At 46.4% G+C, this 23,057-nt stretch overlaps 1 pseudogene; it reads right to left on the bottom strand.

Moving 5' to 3' along the window:
• Positions 1–17,549: 17,549 nt before the first annotated feature.
• Positions 17,550–18,552, bottom strand: LOC131924922 (glyceraldehyde-3-phosphate dehydrogenase-like; annotated as a pseudogene).
• Positions 18,553–23,057: the final 4,505 nt, after the last annotated feature.

Consider the following 23,057-nt stretch of genomic DNA (forward strand, 5'->3'; position numbering starts at 1 on the left):
GCTGGGCGTCTGTACAGCATAACCAGGTCTGGACGCCTGCTTGTTTTGTTGCCTGAATTAAATTTCAACAGCTATAGATCTTCTTCTCTTCGGGGACCAGTTTCCACAGAGGAATCCTACAGTAGCCCTCCTGGGCTGCTCCACGTAAAGACTGGAGGGAACCAGCGCCACGAAACTGTGGCGGGTGTGCGCCCTGCTCTAGGCACAAGACCCGGGCCCTCTACAAATCACCTGTCTGTCATAGCGCCATTTCTTCCGGAACTGCGTGATGCCCATGGTAGTCGCCAGTTTCCAGGATGCTTTGCAGTGTGTGGTCCTCCATCCTGTACTGAGCCTGCACCCCGGATACCAGCTCTACCCGGTCTGTCTCTCCAAAAGATGCACTTCCTGTCTCTTCCAGCGGAAAGGGAGAGGTGGGCTCTGCTGCTCCTGAGCCAGCTTTGCCCTCCTCTGCTACCTTTACTGCCTGGGGCGGGAGCTGGCACCTGCTTCAGTCCGCTTACTTCTCACTGGCCGGTTTCCTCTCTCTCTCCGCTTCATCTTCTAAGCAGCTCTTGGTGTTTCCTGCTTAGCCCTTGGGAATTCACACCTTTCTTATGTCTTAAAGTTTCTCGGATGGAGTTTGGGGAAGGAGGAGAAGGATGTGCATGTTCAACGCATTCTGTTCAACCCAAAGTTCTTGTTTTTTTTCTTTTCTGAAGACAAGCAGTGAGGCTTAATGTCAGGCCACAGTCCTTTTCAAAAGCCTCCCAAAGTGCTCATCCGTCCGCTCCACTTTATTTACCTAGTCGGAGCTCCTTTAGTGCCCCACCCTGTCCTCCCAGCCAATGGGAAACTCTTGAAATCAGATTTGTCAGAGTCCAGCAAGATAAGACTTCTAACTGGCAGATCCCAGAACCCAAATCTAGGTTTTAAAATCGGGTCTATAACTCTTTCTGTAGGAAAAATTACAGTCTGGTACAAATCTCTTGCCAGCTAGGAATCAAGAATTCCAACACAAATAACATTTGCTGTGAAGGTTGCCGACCCAGGGATGATATTTCTTCTATAGACATTTTGAGATGACAGTATTAAAAGAGCCATGAATCGTGACTAACCCCGAATCATATTTGGCCTTTGCCTTTTCTCAGCTATAAAGCTGCAATTTTCTAGGAATTTCACAAGAAAGCCCATTTACTTATTTAAAAAAAAAAAAAAAAAAAAAAAAAAAAAAAGCCTGAGCCCCCTTGTGGAAACTTTGTGGCTCACGATTTTCTCTTATCAGATTCTCCAAGCCACACTATAGTCTCACTTACCAAAAAGGAGGGGGAAAGCTTGAGAGCCATAATGATGGTACATGTGACTGATAAGATGCTCGAGTCTGGGCACACTCTCCCCTGAGGAGCCACGCCCATGCTTTCTGCTGGGTCTTACTTCCCTAAGCTCCTGAACTAAGAAAGACTGAAGAAATGGGCTGCCCTGGGAAGAAGCAGGAACTGGGCATCATGGGTAATGAAAACAGCTATGTGGCCATCTGTCACGAGGGCTCTAGACGACCTGCAGTATTCTCTCCAATCCCCAGCTTCTGATTCAGTGATTGCAATCTACCAATCCAAACTCCGTTACACACTCAGGACCAGAATGTCCTTGGGAACAGTATTTTCCAGGAGACGCTGAAGTGGCCCAACAAAGCTAGTGTCTTTATTGCATAAAAACTGATTTACTCAGCTCCTGATTCAGAATGGGACCTTCATGGAGGCTGGAGCAGTGCTCCCAAATCCCTCACAGATGCCTTCCACCAGGAATCAGAAATCAGCCGGGCGGTAGTGGCGCACGCCTTTAATCCCAGCACTCGGGAGGCAGAGGCAGGCGGATCTCTGTGAGTTCGAGGCCAGCCTGGGCTACCAAGTGAGTTCCAGGAGAGGCACAAAGCTACACAGAGAAACCCTGTCTCGAAAAACCAAAAAAAAAAAAAAAAAAAGGAATCAGAAATCATAACTCCTGGGAATTCTAAGACATTCCTCCAAGTCACGCTATTATCACAATATTTCCAACATTCTTCATAATCTTTGCTCATTAATATATGTCTTAGTTTGTATGATATATAATAAACATTAAGTTTAGGGTATTTACACAGAACCGCTGCCTATAAGGAAACACGAACACACTAGAAAAGGGCAGTGAACATCGGTTGGGAAACACTTTGATAATATACTATTCAGCTCTCCAGCAAAGGGAACAGCAGTACACAGCACTACGCTTTCATGGTTTGGAACTGTCACTTTTGGGACTTTGTTATTTTTTTAAGATTTATTTATTTATTATGTACAGTATTCTGCCTGCATGTATACCTGCGTGCCAGCAGAGGGCACCAGATCTCATTACAGATGGTTGTGAGCCACCATGTGGTTGCTGGGAATTGAACTCAGGACCTCTGGAAGAGCAGCCAGAGCTCTTAACCTCTGAGCCATCTCTCCAGCCCGGGACTTTTTTCCTTTTTAAATCTACCATACTTTTTATTTTGGTTGTATTTGGTGTGTGGTACACACACTGCGGCAAGTGTGTGGAAGCCAGAGGACAACTTGCAAGCATCAGTTCTCTCTTCTGCCACCTACATAGTGAGCCTCTCTTTCAAAAACAAATAAAAACAAAAAAATTCACGGACAACAGCACAGATGGAGTGGTCCCCTGGCCCCCACATGCTCATAGACACTGAGGTGCCATGTTGCCCAGGGGCTCCCTGGGATCTGTCAATCACCCAGTCCTGTTCTGGTTTTCAGCATCCATCCAGCACATCTGTGTACCAAGAGCTGTGCTGGAGATTGGTGACTCATAGATAAATAAGGCACAACTTCTGCCCTCAAAAGATAACTGCATCAAAGCAGCAATCTAGGCACAGTCTGGTGGGGCCTAAGGAGAGGGTGGCCATGACCCCAGGCTCTCTCCTGTCTCTTCATAGTAGAGCTTCAACTCCACCTCCAGGAATAAAAGCTGCTTTCCTCTGAAATGTGACAACAGTCTCTAGACAGCCCTTTGGTCAGAGCTAAAGATGTGAGCTACACTCATTCTGTGGCACCCAAAGGAGGAGAAGGTGAGAGCGGGTTAGATAACAGGGCTGTGGTCCACATCTATTTTCTGGCTGTCCAGTTTTTAGAAAGCTGCATGATCCTGGAAGGGGAGGTGATGCCCTGGAGAGGCTGGGGACTGAGATTTGCTGTTTTCCCTTTGGGAGGAGTTGGAAGGAGAGGCAACTGCTTCCCCAGAAGTCCTAGAAGTTGGGCAGCAGAGAGCAAAGATTGAGAGTCAGTTCCTGGAGGAGGAAGGAAGGGGAGGGAGGGAGGAGTGACAGGTCCCATGCAAAGGTAGATCTTACACAGAGCTAAGAAGGGTCAATTAAGCCTGAAGACACCTCACTTGCAAGGACGCTCCTAACTTTCCAGAAGAGACCCCAAGACAATTGGTTTTGCACTCACTTAAAAAATTCAGAAGTGTTAATATATTAGCCACAATAAACTCTTGTTCCATTCTACAGCCTTAGTCACACTTCAGGTTGAACGGCAGTTGGAAAGGCTGTAGTCACTTTTAGCCTCTGGCTAGAGAGAAACTGAGTTAAGAATATGTTTATTTATACAACGTGCAGTCATTTCTGTCCAACTAAAAGCACGCCCTGTGGTGCCGCTGTATTTAAGTCATTACATAACAAACTGCAACCTAATTTAGTTTGCTATCCCCAAAGCTAACTTAGGGGTCCACTGAGTCCTTGTGGCAACTTCAGTCAGTCACAGGTGACCCCTGGTTTGAATATGGCAAAATACCAAGTGATCACTAAATAATCCATTTTTTACATCACGTCTGTTTCTGTCCATTCAGTGTTATCTGAATATATTATGGATACAGCATTCTGATCTCAAGGTCCAGCCAAGTACAGAACCAGGAACAAATGCTAGTTAAGATCTTTAAATTGCTTGTGATTTTATCTTTTGACACTCTGGCAGCAGCCCTCTTTCAGTGTGTGAATGACTCCCAGGACTGTCCTTCCTGGCTATCACTTATGAAGCCAGTACAGTGTGAATGTGACCTTCCACAGCCAGCACCGGAAGTGGATGGGAAGCATAAGAGAAGCGAAGCTCAAACCTGTTCTGAGTCAGAAGCCAGTGTGTGAAAAGTCTTTTCATCCACAGTGAATGTAAAAGCAGGGCTTGTCCTGCCAAGATCGGCTCTCGTGGGGGAATACATTTAATCATGCAGTGTACACAGGTGAGCACAGCATACTTTTTCTCTGTTAGGGCAGACAGGACATAATGTGCTGGATCTGTCTTGAATCTGTAAGCAAACAGTGGAGCTACAGGTTTAAAAGCAACACAACATAAATTTTTGATCAACCGTCTTGTAGAAAAGACTGCCCTAGCTAGCTATTCTTCTTTTAGACAGAAAACGGCATTGTTGGCTTATGAAGTGCTGCTCAAAGCCTGTACATCCAAAAGCGAATGGAAAAACATTACAATGATGTGCTAGTTTAAAAATGTTAATTTTTTGATTTTACGATGTTTGATTTAAAAATTCATAAATTGATATGACATGTTTTCTAGTCCTAAAGAAGTGTTTACGTTTATACCTAAGTTTTGGTGCTTGGTTTCTTTCTCTTTTTTTTTTTTTTTAAGGTTTTTTATTTTCATTTACATACATGGGTGTTTTGCCTGCGTGTATATCTGCACACCATGTGTGTGCGATGAGGCCCGAGGAGGCCCTGGAATTGGAGTTACTGACTGTTGCAAACTGCCATGTGGGTGCTGAGAGCCAAACCTAGGTCCTTGGGAAGGGAGACACGTGTTCTAAACCACTGAGTCATCTCTCCAGCCCCCAGATTTTAAACCCTACAAAATCTAAGTCTGTGTGTGGCCCAGGTATTGGCCAGAGCTGAATGCTAACAGCCAATACTGGCCTTCAGAGCTCCATCTGTTCCCTAGCCCATGCCTTCTCAAGGCCCCTACCTTAGCCCTCATCTCCCAGGCCCTGGAAGCCATCTTCATCTAGAGGCTGAGGAACACTTGCCTTTGGGCAGAAGAAGAGAGCACATGGGCCAGTGAGACATCCATTTGCTGGTGGACCTCTATATGTTTTCCCTCCAAAAAGCTCAGTGTGGCAGGGTGGCTGGCCATTGAATTAGCACCGCCCACTTTCTGGTATAAGCTAAGTAAGTCCCAGAGCTATGGTCTGGCTAAGTCTCCTGTCATCATTAAAATCCGGACTAGAGTCTTGGAGATGGTTCTGCAGATAAAAGCACTTGCCACCCGGTAATGAGCTGCACATGATCCCTGGGAACCCATGGAAAGATGGAAGGAGGGAACCAACTGTTGTCTTCAGAGAGAGAGAGAGAGAGAGAGAGAGAGAGAGAGAGAGAGAGAGAGAGAGAGAAAGTAAATGTTAAAAACAATCAAATGTATAGGACCAGTAGTAGAAACAGTCTGTGGTAGGTTGGGACCCCAGGCATATGGCTGCATATTTCAGTCTTGCCTCCCTGTTGTGACAGACCCTCCTGCCTATGCTGTGGTACCCCAGGTGAGCCAGCCAGTGCTGCCCCTGTGGCTCCCCTCGGGAAAGCCGTGTGCTTTTACCACACCATAAGCTGTGCTCCCTCACCCTCTCACTCTTGGGCCCTGCTGCCCAAGGCGTCTAAGAGGCCATGTTGGTCCCAGTCGCAGGGAGGATTTTGCAGTTATTTCAACTCTGCAAAAAGACCTCAGGGAAAGCTATGGGGCCCAGGACCGTCCCCATCACAGTTCTCCTGGTCAACCCTAAAAGGACACTGACCCCATGTGGCCGTACGTAGAGGTGCAGCAGGGAGAGGAAGGAAAGAGCTCTCTCATAGGGTTCTCTTCCCCTTTACCTAAGCCAAGGGACCCCTTCCGTTCTCCCTGAGCAATCCAGCTCTGTTCCCAGTCACAGCATGGAACCCCGGGGGAGAGACCCAGTCCCATCAGGGCCTGCTGACTCTTTCTTCTCTGGTGACATGTCTCCACCAACACATTCCAAATCTGAGCTGCTCCGGGCCATGACTTCACAGGCCGCCTGAGCTCATCTAGGAAATGGGCAGCTGTGTTTGATGGGGGGGTAGCCCAAAGGATGGGGTTGTGATAGGCTGAGAGGGAAAGGTGTCTGCGTCTCACTCATCTTCAGGCCTCCTTGAGGGCTATGTCCCCCAAATAGAGAGTGTTCTATTAGTAACATGGAACCGGCGCGTATATGCATTCCTGGATTGTAGGTGTTGGCTGGGCCTGCACAGAGGCAGGATGATGGAGAGCACACAGTAGGGCAGAGAAGGCAGCTGCTTCTCAACAAGGGTTGCAGTTAGGCCAAGCATGAGTCCCCAGCCCCAATTCTGGGCTCTCTCCCTGACCACAAGTTGCCTAGAAGGAAGTAGCCCTGAATTCTAACCCCAGGACTAGAAGGGGTCTAGAGAGACCCGAGCATTTGCCTCATTCCCAACTCCATCTAATTCCTCACATGTTTTTGTCAGCTCTCATTCTAGGCCTTGTATTTCCTCCAACATTGTGACTGAGCTTCCATAAGAAGGTGCCATGCCTGGGACAGACGAGGAAAGAAAGGCTCGGGAGATGTAAATAGCTGTCTTACGTCACAGCCACTTAGGTATAAGAAGTCCACCTGGGGGTTGAACAATACAATAAAACACACACCGGGCAAAGCCATTGGCCCCAGAGTCTATACACCAGCCTTGGCAAGCCACAGTTTCCAAGAAAACAAATGCCTAGCAATCTCCTGTCCTACCTACCTTAATACATTAACCCCCCCCACACACACACACACACCATGAAGCAGAGCCACTGCCCCAGCACACACACACACACACACACACACACACACACACACACACACACACACGCTATCCCTGCCTAAATCTTTCTCTGGCATCAAAATAAAGACAGCATAATTGTTTTCACCTAAGGCTACTTGCTTGTTTACTTGAGGTTTTTTTTTTTAATCGTTGTTGAGACAAGATCTCATGTAGCCCAGGCAAACTTTGAACTGTCAATCCTCCTGCCTCAGCCTCTCAAAGAGAAGAATTGTGTCAGAACACTGGTCTGTACCTTTAGGTCAAATCCCACAGCCTGGATCAGGCCACACCTCCCTGCAACTCTCTCTGGGACAGAGTTAAGAAACAATCTATACTGTGACTTGACAGCTCTTAATTTGTAATATCTGGGTTTTCCACACTTTCCATGTATGCTATGTTGAGCTCAATCACGTGGTATGAAACTTCTTGCCACTCCTAAAAGGTTATAATTTCAGAATTTTTTTCTTTGTTCTTGGGATTGGTCCAGAGGAGACTTCTCAGGGGTGTTGCCCCAGAATATAATATAAAGGCTACTTCCTAAAGAGCCTCTGCCGCTCCCTACCCCCATCATCCTTCTCAGTCACAACTACCTCTCTCTCTCTCTCTCTCTCTCTCTCCTTCCCCCTCTCTCTTTCATTCATATTCTTTCATAAAAGATGCATTTCTATTATTTTTAATTTTGTGTACAGGCATGTACATGGAGCCTTTGGAGGCCAGAGCTGTCAGTTCTACCTGGAGCTGGAGTTACAGGTTGTGAGACACCCAACATGGGTACTGGGAACCGAACTCGGGTTCTCTGTAAGAGCCGTGCATGCTCTAACCACTGAGCATCCCTCCATCTCCTCGTTCTTACTCTTAATGAAGCTAGCTTCTCTACAGGCTTTAAAAGGAAGCCTCTCCTTCCCTCTAAGGCCCCATCATGTTCAGATCTCCATATACTGCATTATATCTTTCTAATGCTCCAGGAATCCTCAGCAAAGGTCACTGGGTTCCAATAAAGACTCCGGCTCTTGAGAGAATAAGTGTCAATAGTTAAGAGGAAAGCAAATCTAGACACTGGGCCTCTGTTTAGGGAGAACGGTGAATGGACACGTGATTCAAAGATGTTAAAACACGAAGTAATGGTTCATTCAGTTGCCCAATCAATATTAATTCAGGGTCTGTTTGGGATTTGTCTGCCATACTGAAGACACCTTTTCTCCAAAGCAGCCATGTGTATGAACTTAGAGAGTGGAAGCCTGTGCTTGCCGACAAATGAAAGAGGCAGAGGTTGTGGTTGAGGATACCCGCAAAGAAAGAGGAGAGAACAGGGCAGTGAGGATACCCGCAAAGAAAGAGGAGAGAACAGGGCAGTGAGGATACCCGCAAAGAAAGAGGAGAGAACAGGGCAGTGAGGATACCTGCAAAGAAAGAAGAGAGAACAGGGCAGTGAGGATACCAGCAAAGAAAGAGGAGAGAACAGGGCAGTGAGGATACCAGCAAAGAAAGAGGAGAGAACAGGGCAGTGAGGATACCAGCAAAGAAAGAGGAGAGAACAGGGCAGTGAGGATACCTGCAAAGAAAGAAGAGAGAACAGGGCAGTGAGGATACCCGTAAAGAAAGAGGAGAGAACAGGGCAGTGAGGATACCCGTAAAGAAAGAGGAGAGAACAGGGCAGTGAGGATACCCGCAAAGAAAGAGGAGAGAACAGGGCAGTGAGGATACCCGTAAAGAAAGAGGAGAGAACAGGGCAGTGAGGATACCCGCAAAGAAAGAAGAGAGATTAGGGCAGTGGGGATATCCGCAAAGAAAGAAGAGAGAACAGGGCAGTGGGGATATCCGCAAAGAAAGAAGAGAGAACAGGGCAGTGGGGATACCCGCAAAGAAAGAGGAGAGAACAGGGCAGCGGGGATACCCGCAAAGAAAGAAGAGAGAACAGGGCAGTGAGGATACCCACAAAGAAAGAAGAGAGAACAGGGCAGTAGAAGAAATGGAAGGCTATCTGAACCTCACCCCAGCTAGGCCTAAGGGTAACTTCTTTATTTCTTTCATTTTTATTGCTTTGATTTTATGTGTATGGGTGTTTCGCCTACATGTTCATGGTTCCTGAAGACGCCAGACCCAGGCAGCAGATGCTCTGGATCTGGAGTTACAGAAAGTTGTGAGCCACCATGTGGGTGCTGGGAATCGAACCAGGTCCTCTTGAAGAGCAGCCATTAAGTACTCTTAATCGATGAGCCATCTCTCCAGTCCCATGGGAAAGTTCTCAATTCAAACTGGAGTCAACCCAAGTGTGCGCCGTAGGAAAGCGGTTAAACATGTGGAGACGTAGAATGCAGCACTGCTCAGCAATGCGAAAGATACTGCAGTGCAGCAGCACGCAGCAGCTGGCTGGGTGGGTTTCTCACAGTGTGGATGGAATGGAAGCTAGATTTGAGGGGACATGCTGAGGGCCCCGCTTACATGAAGCTCTAAGATGAGCCAAAAGTATGAGCATAGGAGATTGTTTGGGGCCCTGGAATTATTCTTAACTGCCTGTAAGTGACATTTACAGGAGTCCACATGTATAAAATGAATACCATTTGTACCAGAAGGTTGACTTTCCTATATGCAATCGATTTTGATATTTCATATTTGTAGTCTATTTGAAACAAATTTTTGTTTTGATTTTTTTCCCTTTGGACAGGACCTCATATAGCCCAAGCTAGTCTCATATCATATAGCTAAAGATGATCTTGCACTTCTGATTTCTGATCCTCCTGCCTCCACTTCCCAAATGCTGAGATTACAGAAGTGTACCACCACACCTGGTATATATGGTACTGGGGTCTTGCACATGCTAGGAAAGCAATCTAGTAATCGAGTTACCGCCACACACACATTTTTAAAAAAAGAAAAATAGTGCCAGGCAGTGGTGGTTCATGCCTTTAATCCCAGCACTCGGGAGGCAGAGCCAGGTAGATCTCTTTGAGTTCGAGGCCAGCCTGGTCTACAGAGTGAGATCCAGGACGGGCACCAAAACTACACAGAGAAACCCTGTTTTGAAAAACCAAAGAAAAAGAAAAATAGCATACAACCCAAAGCAAACCTGACTGTCCTTGTGAGCTTTGACCTTCACTCTCTGAGCCTCAACGGAAAGGAGAGACAGCTGGAGGAGACTTCCTAAGAGCAAGGCATGTCCTGTCACAAAGCAGGCATTCATAAACTTATTTTCTCAGCCTTCTGTCCAGGTAGCTGTCAAGTGACTGCTGTTCTATGGGACACTCTCAGCTCACCACCCAGCCTTGAATCCTCACTTTTCAATCCTTGGACCTCATCACTCAGAAAGAGTTGGGTCTGCCTTATGACTCCCCAAGGTCATAGTCAGTGCAAATTCTCTTCTGGTCACAGAGGGGAACTGATGGGCCTGTCTTAGTTACTGTTCTATTGCTGTGAAGAGACACCATGACCAAGACAACTTATAAAAGAAAGTATGTAATTGGGGGCTTGCTTACAATTTCATAGGTTTAGTCCATTATCATCATGGTGGGGAGTGTGGGGACAGGCAGCTGGCAAGGTGCTAGAGCAGTAGCTGAGAGCTTCACATCTGATCTACAGGCAGTGGAGAGAGAGAAAGAGAGAGAGAGAGAGAGAGAGAGAGAGAGAGAGAGAGAGAGAGAGAGAGAGAGAGAGAGTTTTTGAAACCTCAGATCCTACACCCAATGACATACTTCCTCCAACAAGGCCACACCTATTCCAACAAGGCCATCCCTCCTAATCCTTCTAATCCTTCTCAAACAGTTCCACTACCTGATGATTAAGCATCCAAATCTACGAGCCTATGGGGACCATTCTCATTCAAACCACCACATGGCCCAATAGATGGATCCATTTTACTTACATTACCCAATTAACAAAGACCTTTCTAACCTATGGCCCCTGGCTCCTCCCTGCTAGGGAGGGGAGTACAGAGCGGGCTTTTACTGTATACCCACCATGTGGATGTGTGTTTGCTCTGCTTACAGCTACTTCCTCCCTGCCCATGGTCCTGTGCCTGCCCATAACACTGCCCTTGACCACCTTGGGACTCTGCTGGCACATCACTCTCTCCCCCTCAACTGAGACAGGAATGACCATCTTTTCTTCTGGCACTCTGCAGTCTGTAGTCCCACTGACTCTCTATCTTAAATACCACAATGTCCTCCTCCCCCTGAGAAACACCATCCCCCGCCTGGTTCAGACTCTCAATTCAATGTACCACTCTCATCTCAAAGGGAACAGAGATAGTTTATTCTGAAGCTAAACATGATTGCCATGGCCCAGGCATGTGAATTCAGGCTGTCCCAAATACTACATTTCAACATGACCATGATTTCATGGAGTTTTTATGATTACAGAACAAAAGGCAGACCCAAATCAAGGCATTTTTTAAAAAACACATTGGTGGTATGCTCATAGATGGGTTACAGAAAAACAGGAAATCTATGCTGTGGGTTGCAGACACTATCTCAGGGCATTCTTAGCATTGGGGTTGGTGGAAGCTAATGGTTAAGTCTGTTAAAACATTCAGAACTGTTTCTTGGAGCTGTTAGGTCAGACAACAGTGGACAGAGATCTGGACCATTCCAACTTTTCACAGTCAAGAGTTCTAAGCAGTTCACATGACCCTCATCTTTTCTCACCTAGACTGTCTTACTGCTGCAGGAGAGAACTCCAGGCTGCTTTCCCAGAGAAACCCCAAGCTTCAACACCCTCCTCAAGGCCTTCCTCAACTCTCTCCTCTGGGGAAGGCACACAGGAACCTGCATGGCCAAGCTCCCACTGCTCTCCCAACACATTCTGACAATTCTATGAACAGGCCCTCTGCCCTCCCATTCCACCACAACTCCAGGGCCTGGAATCTCCTTCCCATGGCTCTGTCTTCTCAACCAACACTGATTTTCTTTAAGGTCTTACTCCAGTGTCACATCCTGTGAAGCCTTCCCTGACGGTCACACCCTCCTGTCTGGCCCAGGAATGGTCATTTGTCTAATACATAGTCAGCATCCTTGCTAGGAATTAGGACAGTGAGTGATGGGGGACTTTGCCCTTTGGGAGCTTCCGTGGTCCTGGGAAAGGCTGCTGATAACACATAAATGCAGAAACAGCTTCAGGATAATTAAGTTGAGAAGCCATGGGTGACAAGACAGACATGGGGGTCAGTGAAGCTGTCGCTCTCCCGAGGTCAGGGACTACAGGCAAGCACCACCGTGCCCTGAATGGCCTGTTCATGCAGTGCCAGGCTTACCACCCAGGGGTTTCTGTGTGTTAGGCTAATATTCTGCCAACTGAGGGACATCCTCAGCTTCATACTTTATATTCTTAACGATGTCCTGGGTAGGCTTGCTGGATCTAGTAAATGAAAATGTTGCAGAGGACATCCTTATTTTAAAACTGTCCTCTGTCTGAAATGCAAGTAGCCCATTATGAGGAACCAACCCACTGCCCTGTGAGTTCCGAGAACAAGGACCCTATGGGCACAACAAGGCACAGCCCTGTGGCCTGCTGTCTGTAGATGCTCAATAAACACAGAAGGACAGTTTCACCAGACAGTGAGTGGCACTCTGGTGCTGCAGTGTGGCTGCCACTGTCTGCTCACACAGGGCCTACTGAGGGGATTGTGCTAACTGTGTGTCCCCTCTTGATCCCAAGGGATAAGAAAATAAGAACATGGCTGGGGAGATGGCTCTGTGGTTGAACTGCTGGTTGTCCCAGCATTAGGACCTGGGTTCAAATCCCCAACACCCACATGAAAAGCTTGATGTGGGGTGGGGGGGAGAGCAGAGATAGGTAGATACCATAACTCACTGGCCAGCCTAGCCAATCACTGAACTCCGTGTTCAAGGAGAGACTGTCTCAAAAAAAATAAGGTAAAGAGAGGCAGACACCCAACACTAACCTCTGGCTGCTACATGCACACGCATGAGCATATGCCCCCTCACACAGCAAAAAAGAAAAGAAAATTTTAGTGTGGTGAAATATGATCTAACACAGAAACTGGCATTTTCTGAGTCATGCACGCAGGACGTAAATGAAAGTGTCTTTGGAAAGCACTTCCCTCTCTCCCTTCCTGAGCACCCTGCCGGCCCCATTCCCTCCCACCTGGCAGGCTCTCTCTCCTAACCTCTCCTCTATTGGAACCATGCAGCTGGCACGTGTGATTGTTCCGTGAGTGAGTGACGTGAGAAGGTTGTGTTGAGACTCAGGGATCCATGTCTAGCTCCTGCTGGACCGGAGTCCTCGAAAGCGATCATCAGCTCAGAAGTGTCTCAAGAGCAGCCACAGAGACTCAGGATCAGAGCGCCCATCTCGGCACCTCCCATGGCGGATGTTGGTTTCAGACCCACACCCCACATTGCCCTCCGGAGGGTGAGCCAGCCCCCAGGGCCCAGCCTCTTCCAGGATTGTAGATGGAGCCCTGGAGAGTATGACGTTCAACTGCCCCCTAGACCCCATGAATAAGCTCAGTCTTCACTCCAGTTCATGAAAGGAACTCTGTCCCGAACCGCCCTGGTCCCTGCTGCTCTCAACCCCAAAGGCTTATGTTGTTGGGTGACCTTCTTTGAGCTCTGACAAGGACAAGGAAAGGCTCTGTATGCAGTGTTTGACTTCTGGGTGTGGGTTTTTTTCCCCCTTTCATGACTACCAACTATAGGCTGTTGAAAAGTTTTCATTTACTTGTGAATTGCCTGTCTGTGTTTGCGAGCAGAGGAGGGCCAAGACTTGAAGGGTCAAAATTGTTTGCAGTTTCTGTGTAAGTTTCTCCAGCGCTCAACATTTCTTTGAGTATCCCCTATTTAGTTCTGCGCCGTTACATCACTGCTGGGCACGTTTTATAACCTGAGGCGTACAGAGTCGCCTTCCTTCATGCAACAAGCCGGAGCCCGAGAGTGAGACATCATGTAACACCCACACGATCCCGGATGAAGCCAGCTCAGCTCTGCGGAGGAACACAGAAACACTGTGTGTTACAGTGACGGAAAGGAATTCAAGGCAGAACTTCATTTTCACACACTATTTCCTTGTAAGCAAAAGAAACCTGTGACGAATTTATTTCATAGATCAAAAGCAAAATTAGATGTAAAATGCAAGAGAAAGAAAGGAAAGGGCCAAAGATGGTTCTGTGTTGAGTAGCTGTTGCTGCAAGCTTGATGATCTGAGTTCAATTCCCAGAACCCACACAAAAGCGAGGAGAGAACCAAGTCCACAAAACTGTCTTCTGACCTCCAGACATGTGTCACAGTACATGTGTCCACAAACACATCATGCATACGTGTGTTCACACACACACACACACACACACACACACACACACACACACACACAAAGTTTAAAATAATGAGCATTGCATTTCCTTGGGTCCACTGCTGCTTACCTGGGCTTTGGATGCTCTGTCCTAGACAGCTGGGTGGGGCATCAAAGCAAGTAATTCCAGTTGTTTATGAATTCTTTAGAAGCCCTTGGGAGTGAACTGTGCTGTATATATGTGACAAGCTGCCTCTGGGTTACTTCTGGCAGGGTCCTGGGAGGGCACCTCCGTCTATGCAGGCCTACCCATGACCATTATATAATTCTCAAGAGCAAGCAAATGTAATCAACCTAGATTTTTTTAAAAAGGGTACAAGTTAAATGAATTCCATCATATCCTCAGTATAAACTAGCAAAGACCTTTTAAAATGTGGAAGTAATTTAAGAAAACATTGTAATAAGATGGGCCTGGTAGTGCACACCTATAATCCCAGGACTTTAGAGGCCAGAGGGTCATGAGTTTGAGGCCAGCATAGGCTATCTAGTAAGACTGTCTCAAAACAGAGAGAGAGAGAGAGAGAGAGAGAGAGAGAGAGATCACAAAAGAATATGTATGATTGACACACTATTAAATTAAAAATCAAAAGTAGATTTTTAGGACGGGGCGGGGGGTATAACTTAGTGGTGGAACACTTCCCTAGCATGTGTGGAGGCCCTGAATTCTATCCCCAGCACTGAAAAATAAAAATAAAAAGTAGATTTCAAAAGAATACACATAGGATTCCTGGGGTAGACAGCAGAATAAACACCTGTCTACCTTTGGCTCCTCTCCAAGCCCCAGATGAAACGAGCTTTTCTTTCTTTCTCTGTTTAGTGACTGTAGCCCAGGGTGGCTTCAATTCTCCTGCCTCAGCTTCCCACATGCTGGGATTATAAGCATGTGCCAACCATTCCCAACTTCAAAGGATATTTGTAAAAGTATATAACTGCAAAAAAAAAATAGATAAAATATATATTTAAAAAATTAAGTGTCAGGTATGGTGGCACATACCTGTAATCTCTGCACTTGAGAGGTAGAGTCAGGAAGATCAGGAGTTCAAGCCAGTCTGGCCTACATGTGACCCTGTCTCAAACAAAACAAAGATAAAATGTGGGTGTACATGAGTGAATGATCCACACAAAGAGTCCCAGCATGCCGCTGGAGGCAGACCCCAGGTGTGAGTCGGCCACAAGCACAGAGAATGCAGGACAGCCAGTCTATGTAGACAAGTCAGAAAGCCTCATGAACAGGTTGCTTAAAAAGGTGAAACTAGGCCGGGCGGTGGTGGCACACGCCTTTAATCCCAGCACTTGGGAGGCAGAGCCAGGCGGATCTCTGTGAGTTCGAGGCCAGCCTGGACTACCAAGTGAGTTCCAGGAAAGGCGCAAAGCTACACAGAGAAACCCTGTCTCGAAAAACCAAAAAAAAAAAAAAAAAAAAAAAGGTGAAACTGGATGGGTGTGGTCGCATGCCCTTAATCCCAGTGCTAGGACTGGGGAAGGCAGAGGGATCTCTGAGTTGCAAGCAGCTGGTTTACATAGCAAGTTTTAAAAAAAATAAAATAAAATCTCGAAATAACAAAATTTAAAATAACTGATGTTTGAGTTTGTAAGGCGCTACAGTCAATTGGCCCAGCTAATCAGATGGAAATAGTAACGTCAGAAACTCCACAAAGGAGAAAGAAAAACAACTAACAACTCCCTATGAAACAAAACGAAAGCCTCCAAAGATGAGGAGGAAAAGGCATATTAATTAAGGTTCCATCAGAAACTCCAGACCTCCCTCCGACCAGCCCAGGGCTGCGATGTGCACTTCTTTTGTTAGTTACACAAGGGTGTTTTATCTGTGACCTTTCATGATGGTGTATGCTTGCAGTTTACTATGTGTTTTCTACATTTCCAAAAATGAGAGTGTGAGTCCCAGGCATCCTCTGTAGCTCCTTGTTCATCATTTGGCCTCGTCTTCGGGTTTCTACCCTCATGGTTATAAAGTTGCTGCCAAACTACGTACATAACCTATTCACCGAGCTGTTTCTAGCAACAGGAAGTAGGATGTCTTATGCTCTCGTCTTTCTCCTTTCTTATAAAAACCGTCTGGACCATTCTCAGTGTGTACTTCAGCAGTATTAACCATACCCAGAATGCTGTGCGGCCACTGTCAGCGGCCAACTCTACATCATTTTCTTACAAAACTGAAACTCTGACCCTATTAACTCCAATTCTCACCTCTCCCCAGCTTCCAGTAACTTCCATTTGACCTTCTCACTCCGAGGTTTGGGTGACTCTAGGTTTTCACTAAGTGTCATTTAATAAAGAGGAAACCTTTCCCAGAAGCCCTGACAAGGGTTTCTCCTCAGGTGCCACGGGTTGGAATAGGTTAAAAACGTATGTTCTAACTAAATCATCTGTCTGACATGTCCAGTTCCTATCAGAGGCTGCTCCACCGGAAGTAATGACTCCAGTGTCAGAACAAATGATTATACCATTTTGTAAGAATCAGGCATGTATGCTGCTGTGAGTTAATCTGAAACAGACTAGAGAGGCATTCTTAACTCCTTTCTCGTAGAGACTAAGCAAGGGAAGAAAGTGTCCCTAGGTGACCAGACAGCAGCATCCGGGGGGCATTATGGAGGCCTAGTCTTGGGAATTCAAGTTCTAATTCTGAAACCACTCAATAGCTGTGCTATTGTGGGCAAGTTATTCTAATTCTACTGCTGTTGTGTGTTTCCGCACCAGTAAGATCAAGACACTGGGCTAAATCCGAAGCTGCTCCATCCTTGCATGGGGCTTCATCACTTTGAGGTTCTTGAATGGAAGACATGGAACCATCATTACTGACATTAGACAATGTTGCCCGAGTGTCATTATTCAGTGCCCTTCTCTTTCCATGTTTCTGGGGTTAGTTTGCTTCTTCCTGTAAACACGTTTAAAAGCACCATTCTCATAACAATGCTCCTCATGATACTCCTTTATCTGCCTCCCTCTGCCTAGCTGACCAGACCAGGGAACAGCTCATCCCCCACATGTGCATGGGAAGCAGATACTGGGAAGCAGAGTCTCAACATCAAATATGTTGATGTAATCAGTACCTTCTTAGGGCTGGTAAAGAAGTGGATCTGCCCAAGAATAATGTTACCTAACTACTAGCTGATTCCACTAAACAGGACTAGGAAGCTTTACAATTGACGAGGACATAAAATCGGTTTAACCAGTTGTATTCTTTATTCTTTTCTCTTTTTTTTTTTGTGGGTACAGTGAACTTTATTGATGGTGTTCTAGAGAGTAGGGCTCCCTAAATCCCTCCTGTTATTCTGGGGTTCTGGGATGGGAACTGTGAGGGAGATGCTCAGTGTCAGGGGCTGAGTTGGAAAAGGGACTCCTCAGCAGCCGAGGGCTTCTCCCTTGCTTTCCTGTCCTTGCTGGGGTGGGTGGTCTAGGGCTTCTTCCTCCTTGGAGGCCACAGAGGCATGAGGTCCACCACCCTGTTGCTGTAGCCATATTCATTGTCATACCAAGAAATGAGCTTCACAAAGTTGTCGTTGAGAGCAATGACAGCTCCAGCACTAAAGGTGGAAGAGTGGGTGTCACCACTGAAGTCACAGGAGACAACCTGGTCCTCAGTGTAGCCCAGGATGCCCTTTAGTGGGCCCTCTGACACCTGCTTCACCACCTTCTGGATGTCATCATACTTGACAGGTTTCTGCAGGCGGCATGTCAGATCCATGACGGACACATTGTAAGTAGGAACATGGAAGGCCATGCCCGTGAGCTTCCCGTTCAGCTCTGGGACGACCTTGCCCACAGCCTTGGTAGCACTGGTGGATGATGTTCTGGGCAGCCCCACGACCATCACACCACAGCTTCGCAGAGGGGCCATCCACAGTCTTCTGGGTGGCAATGATGGCATGGACTGTGGTCATGAGTTCTTCTACAATGCCAAAGTTGTCATGGATGGCATTGGTCAGAGGGGCTAAGCAGTCAGTGGTGCAGGAGGCACTTGCTGACAATCTCCAGTGAGTTGTCATACTTCTCATGGTTCACACCCTCTCAAACATGGGGGCATCAGCAGAAGGAGCAGAGATGACAACTCTTTTGGCTCCACCCTTCAAGTGGGCCCCAGCCTTCTCATGGTGGTGAAGACACAGTAGACTCCACAACATACTCAGCACCAGCATCACCCCAGTTGATGTTGGCGGAATCTCACTCCTAGAAGATGCTGATGGCCTTCCCACTGATGACGAGCTTCCCATTCTCAGCCTGACTGTGCTGTTGAACTTGTCATGGGTAGAGTCATGCTGGAACATGTAGACCATGTAGTTGAAGTCAATGAAGGGGTCATTGATGGCAACAATGTCCACTTTGCCGGACGTGAAGGCGGCCCTGGTAACTAGGTGTTCAATAGGGCCAAACCCTCTCACTCTGACCTTCACCGTCATGTCTCAGGCATGAGGCTGCACTGCACAAGAAGATGTGACTGTCTCGAACAGAGGAGGGCAGAGAGCAACCAACTGTGTTCTTATTCAGAGAGCTAGTGAACGGTCTTTAGATCCAAGTGGTGAGTGTTCATTTCACTTTTACAAACAAAAATTGAGTTTCTAATGATACTGCCAGTTCTAGCACTGATATGAAGAAGACCACCCCATGCCATAGGAGCTTCCTATTGATGTAGGACACAGATCATCTCAATATAAGATAGAAGAAAGCAATGTAAATCTGTGTTGATGGGCACATAAACACATGAAAATATAACGTATATATCACAAAGAGTCAACTCAAGGCCAGCCTGGGAACTTAGCAGGACTCTTCTCAGAACAGAATGTTAGAAGGGGACTGATGGTTTAGCTCAGTGGTAGAGCACTCGCCTCACATGTCTGTATTAGTTACTTTTTGGTGCTGTGATGAAACACCTATGACCAAAAGTGACTTACGGAAGAGTTCATTTTGGGCTTACAGTTCCAGAGGGTGAGTCTGTGACGACAGGAGAGGCATGGTGGCAGGCAGCAGGAGCAGGAAGCTGAGGGACCACTTCTTCAACAACACACAAAAAGCAGAGACAGAGAGAGCTGGAAGTGGGGTGAAGGTATAAACTCTTAAAGCTCACCCCGCCCAGTGATGTGTTTACTCCAGAAAGGCTGTACATACTGAAAGTTCCATAACCTCCCCAAAGAATGCTACCAACTGAGCCGGGCAGTGGTGGCACTCACCTTTAATCCCAGCACTCGGGACGCAGAGGCAGGCGGATCTCTGTGAGTTCAAGGCCAGCCTGGGCTACAGAGTGAGTTGCAGGACAGGCTCCAAAGCTACACAGAGAAACCCTGTCTCGAAAAACCAAAAAATGCTACCAACTGGGGACCAAATACATGAACCTATATGTAAAACTCCTCTTTCAGACCAGCACAATGTGGGAAACTCTAGGTCCTATCACCAGTACCACCAAAAAAAAAAAAAAAAAAAACAAAAACCAAACAGCAAACTCACCCACAAGCTCATAGAACTATAGGCTGGGAGACAGTGATTAAGCATGGAAAAAAAAACACAACTGAAGAACAAAGGAATGAAAGAGTCATAAGGCCCATAGAAAACATACCAAATTGATCTACATAAATTTCAGCTTATGCAAAGTTACACTGGTAGTGTTGAATACTCTAATAGATGAGACGATATTAACAGAATGTATAAAAGGCATGATCTGACCATATTAGGTCTATAAGACTCATCTTTAGATTCAGAGACACAAATTGTCAAAAGTCAAAGAATGGCAAAAAATGCAAATAGCAATCAAAAGAGAGCTTGAGCGTCTATGCTAGTTTCAGATGTTACAGCAAAAAATACTTCAAGGGACAAAGAAGGCCATTTTATAGGGATAAAGTGTCAATCTACCAAGAAGATGTAGTGGCACATGCCTCTAATCCCAGCACTCAGGAGGCAGAGGCAGGTGGATCTCTGTGAGTTCGAGGCCAGCCTGATCTACATAGTAAGTTCCAGGACAGCCAGGGCTACACAGAGAAACCCTGTCTCAAAAAACCAAAAACAGAAAAAAGGAAAAAAGAAGATGTGAAATTTATAAACATGTACGCAGCCTATCATAGGAACCCCAAATATATCAAGCAAAAACCGACAGAATTGAAAGTGAATGAAATAATGTAACAGTCACAGTTGAAGATTTCAAAGCCCCCCTTTGAATACTAGATAGAACAACCAGACAGACGGACCAACAAGAAATAGAGTCAATAACAACTCAGTCAGTGGACCTTGAGTTCTGTTGTATCCAGCAACAGAATTAGACTTTCTTCTCAAGGTCACTAGGAGTGTTTCCCAAGACAGTTCATGTGTTAGACCATAAAATGGGCCTCAATAGATTTAAAAGAAGTCAAGCATGTTTCCTGACCACGGTGACACTTAACTTGAGATCATTAGCAAGAGGAAAAATTGAAATTCCTACACGTGGAAACTAAACAGCATACTCCTAAATAAACAGTGGATGGAGAATAAATCTCCAACAAAATTAGAAGCCACTTTGTGATAAATTAAAACAAAATCTCAAGATACCAAAATGTATAGGATGTAGCTAAAGTAGTGCACATAAGAAATTTATAGCTGTAAATGCCTATATTTAGAAAAGAATGAGCCAGATCAATAGAGGGGAGAGAGTAGGTTGCTAGTGGAACTGAGAGGCTGGGTACTTAGCTTTCCAGCAAAGATGACGTTTGAAAGGATGAGTAAGGCTGGAGGGAAGTGGGGAGGGAATTCCTAGCAGAATCAAGAGCCTTCAAAAAGGCAGAGACATGAACTGGCATGGAGTAAGCAGCGCTATGTGGAGCTCATGTAAACTACATGGGAAGGCGAAGAAAGCTTCAGGGCCAAGTGAGGCCTTGAGACTTCCTCTGAAGAGAACATGGCCTTTGTCCTTTGGATCACTAAAGGACTGTGAGCAATGTGTGATCTGGGTAAGGTTTCCTTCTAGAAGCAGCTTTCAAGATGAAGTTTGCTATGAAGGTATCTGGATTGCATGGGAATGAGCTGGGGACAGGGAGACCAGAAGGAATCACTCAGTTTAGGCTATCAGAACATCGTAGAGAGTTTAAACAGCAGAAATCTATCTCTTACTTTCCGGAGGTTAAGAAATACCAAGGGAAGGTGCTGACAGATGTCAAGTACCTGCTGCAGGCCTGCTTCCTTGTTTCCAGATGGCCATCTTGCTTGGTTCCGCCATAGCAGAGAGCAGAGATGGAACATATCTCTATCTCTCTCTCTCTCTCTCTCTCTCTCTCTCTCTCTCTCTCTCTCTCTCTCTCTCTCTCTCATGTCTCTTCTCTTAAGGGCTCCAGCCCTATTCATGAAAGCTGCACATTTATGACCTGATTGTTTCCCAAAGTAGTACTATCACATTAAGGTTGTAGCCGGAACATATGAACGGGAGTGGGGGGAGCACATTCAGCCTGTACTGTTAAATCTGCATTAGTCAGGGTTCTCTTGGAAGACAGAACCAATAGGATTAATCTCCCCGAAACTCCTGCTGCACGTGTGTGTGTGTGTGTGTGTGTGTGTGTTCTATTGCTGTGAAGAGACACCATGACCAACATAACTCTTATAAAAGAATTTAGTTGAGGGCTTGCTTACAGTTTCAGAGGTTTAGTCCATTATCATCATGGTGGGAGCATGGCAGGAAGCAAGCAGACATGGTGCTGGAGAAATAGCTGAGAGCTTCACATCCTGATCTGTGGGCAGCAGGGGGAGAGAGAGAGAGAGAGAGAGAGAGAGAGAGACACTCAGCCTGGCATGGGCTTTTGAAACCTCAGAGCCCACCCCCAGCAACACACTTCCTCCAACAAGACCATGAGTCCTAGTCCTTCCCAGACAATCTCCACTAACTGGGGACCAAGCATTCAAAGTCTACGGGGGCTATTCTCATTCAAATCACCATAATATGGATATATAAAATCCTTAGTAAGAGGCTAATTATAAGGTATTGGCTCATGCAATGGTGGAAGCTGGGGATGACTACAGTCCGCTGTCTGCAAGCTGGAGACCCAGGCAAGCCCGTGATGTAGTCCAGATGCCTGAGAGCTGTGTTGCTGATGGTGCATTCTAGGCCAGATCTAAAGACCTAAGATCAAGGAACAGAGAAGATCAATGTCTCAGCTCAGCAGCCCGGCAGAGGGCAAATTCGATCCTCTCCACTTCTGCTCTATGCAGACTCTCTGGAGCAGGGAGATCAAGGCCAATGCAGCTCACTCGCATGGTGGAGAGTTACGCACTCTACTTGGATCCTTCATTCAAGTGCTGATCTATTCTGGAAATATTTCCTAAGGTAGATCCAGAAACAGTGTTTAACCAGATTATCTGGGCATTCTGTGGCTCATCAAGTTGGCACAAATTGAGCTATTGGCATAATTCAGGGGTGAACTTAGCAGTGGTGGGGTGGGAAGAGGAGGGAGCTGGATACAAAGAAATTTAGGTACTATCTTTAAAAAAACTCTCTCCTCTCTTCTCTCTCTCTCTCTCTCTCTCTCTCTCTCTCTCTCTCTCTCTGTTTGTGTGTGTGCACGTGTGTGTGAGGGAGACAGTGTGTGTGTGTATAGGGCATACATGCACCACAGTGTGTGTATGTGTGCATGTGGAGGTCAGAGAACAAGTTGCTAGAAGTTCTCTCCTTCCACTAAGTGGGTCATCAGGTTATCAGGCTTAGTGGCAAATGCCTTTATTGTAGAGACACCTCCCTGGCCCTTAGGCATGCTCTCAAGCTACCCTTACCCCTTTAGTTGTGCATTGTCATGAAAGAAGTGTCAATTTAGTATTATTGCTGCCAGGGATTTGCTACTGCCAATGAAAATCCTTGCCCACGCCATCCATGGGTCCTCTGTACTTCCTGTCTCAGGGACCTCCCTGCCACACCTCATCACCTCCTGTTTACTACAGGATCCCTGAAAGGTACACCAGT

The sequence above is a fragment of the Peromyscus eremicus genome, chromosome 15 (genome assembly GCF_949786415.1).
Source record: "Peromyscus eremicus chromosome 15, PerEre_H2_v1, whole genome shotgun sequence".
NCBI lineage: Eukaryota > Metazoa > Chordata > Mammalia > Rodentia > Cricetidae > Peromyscus > Peromyscus eremicus.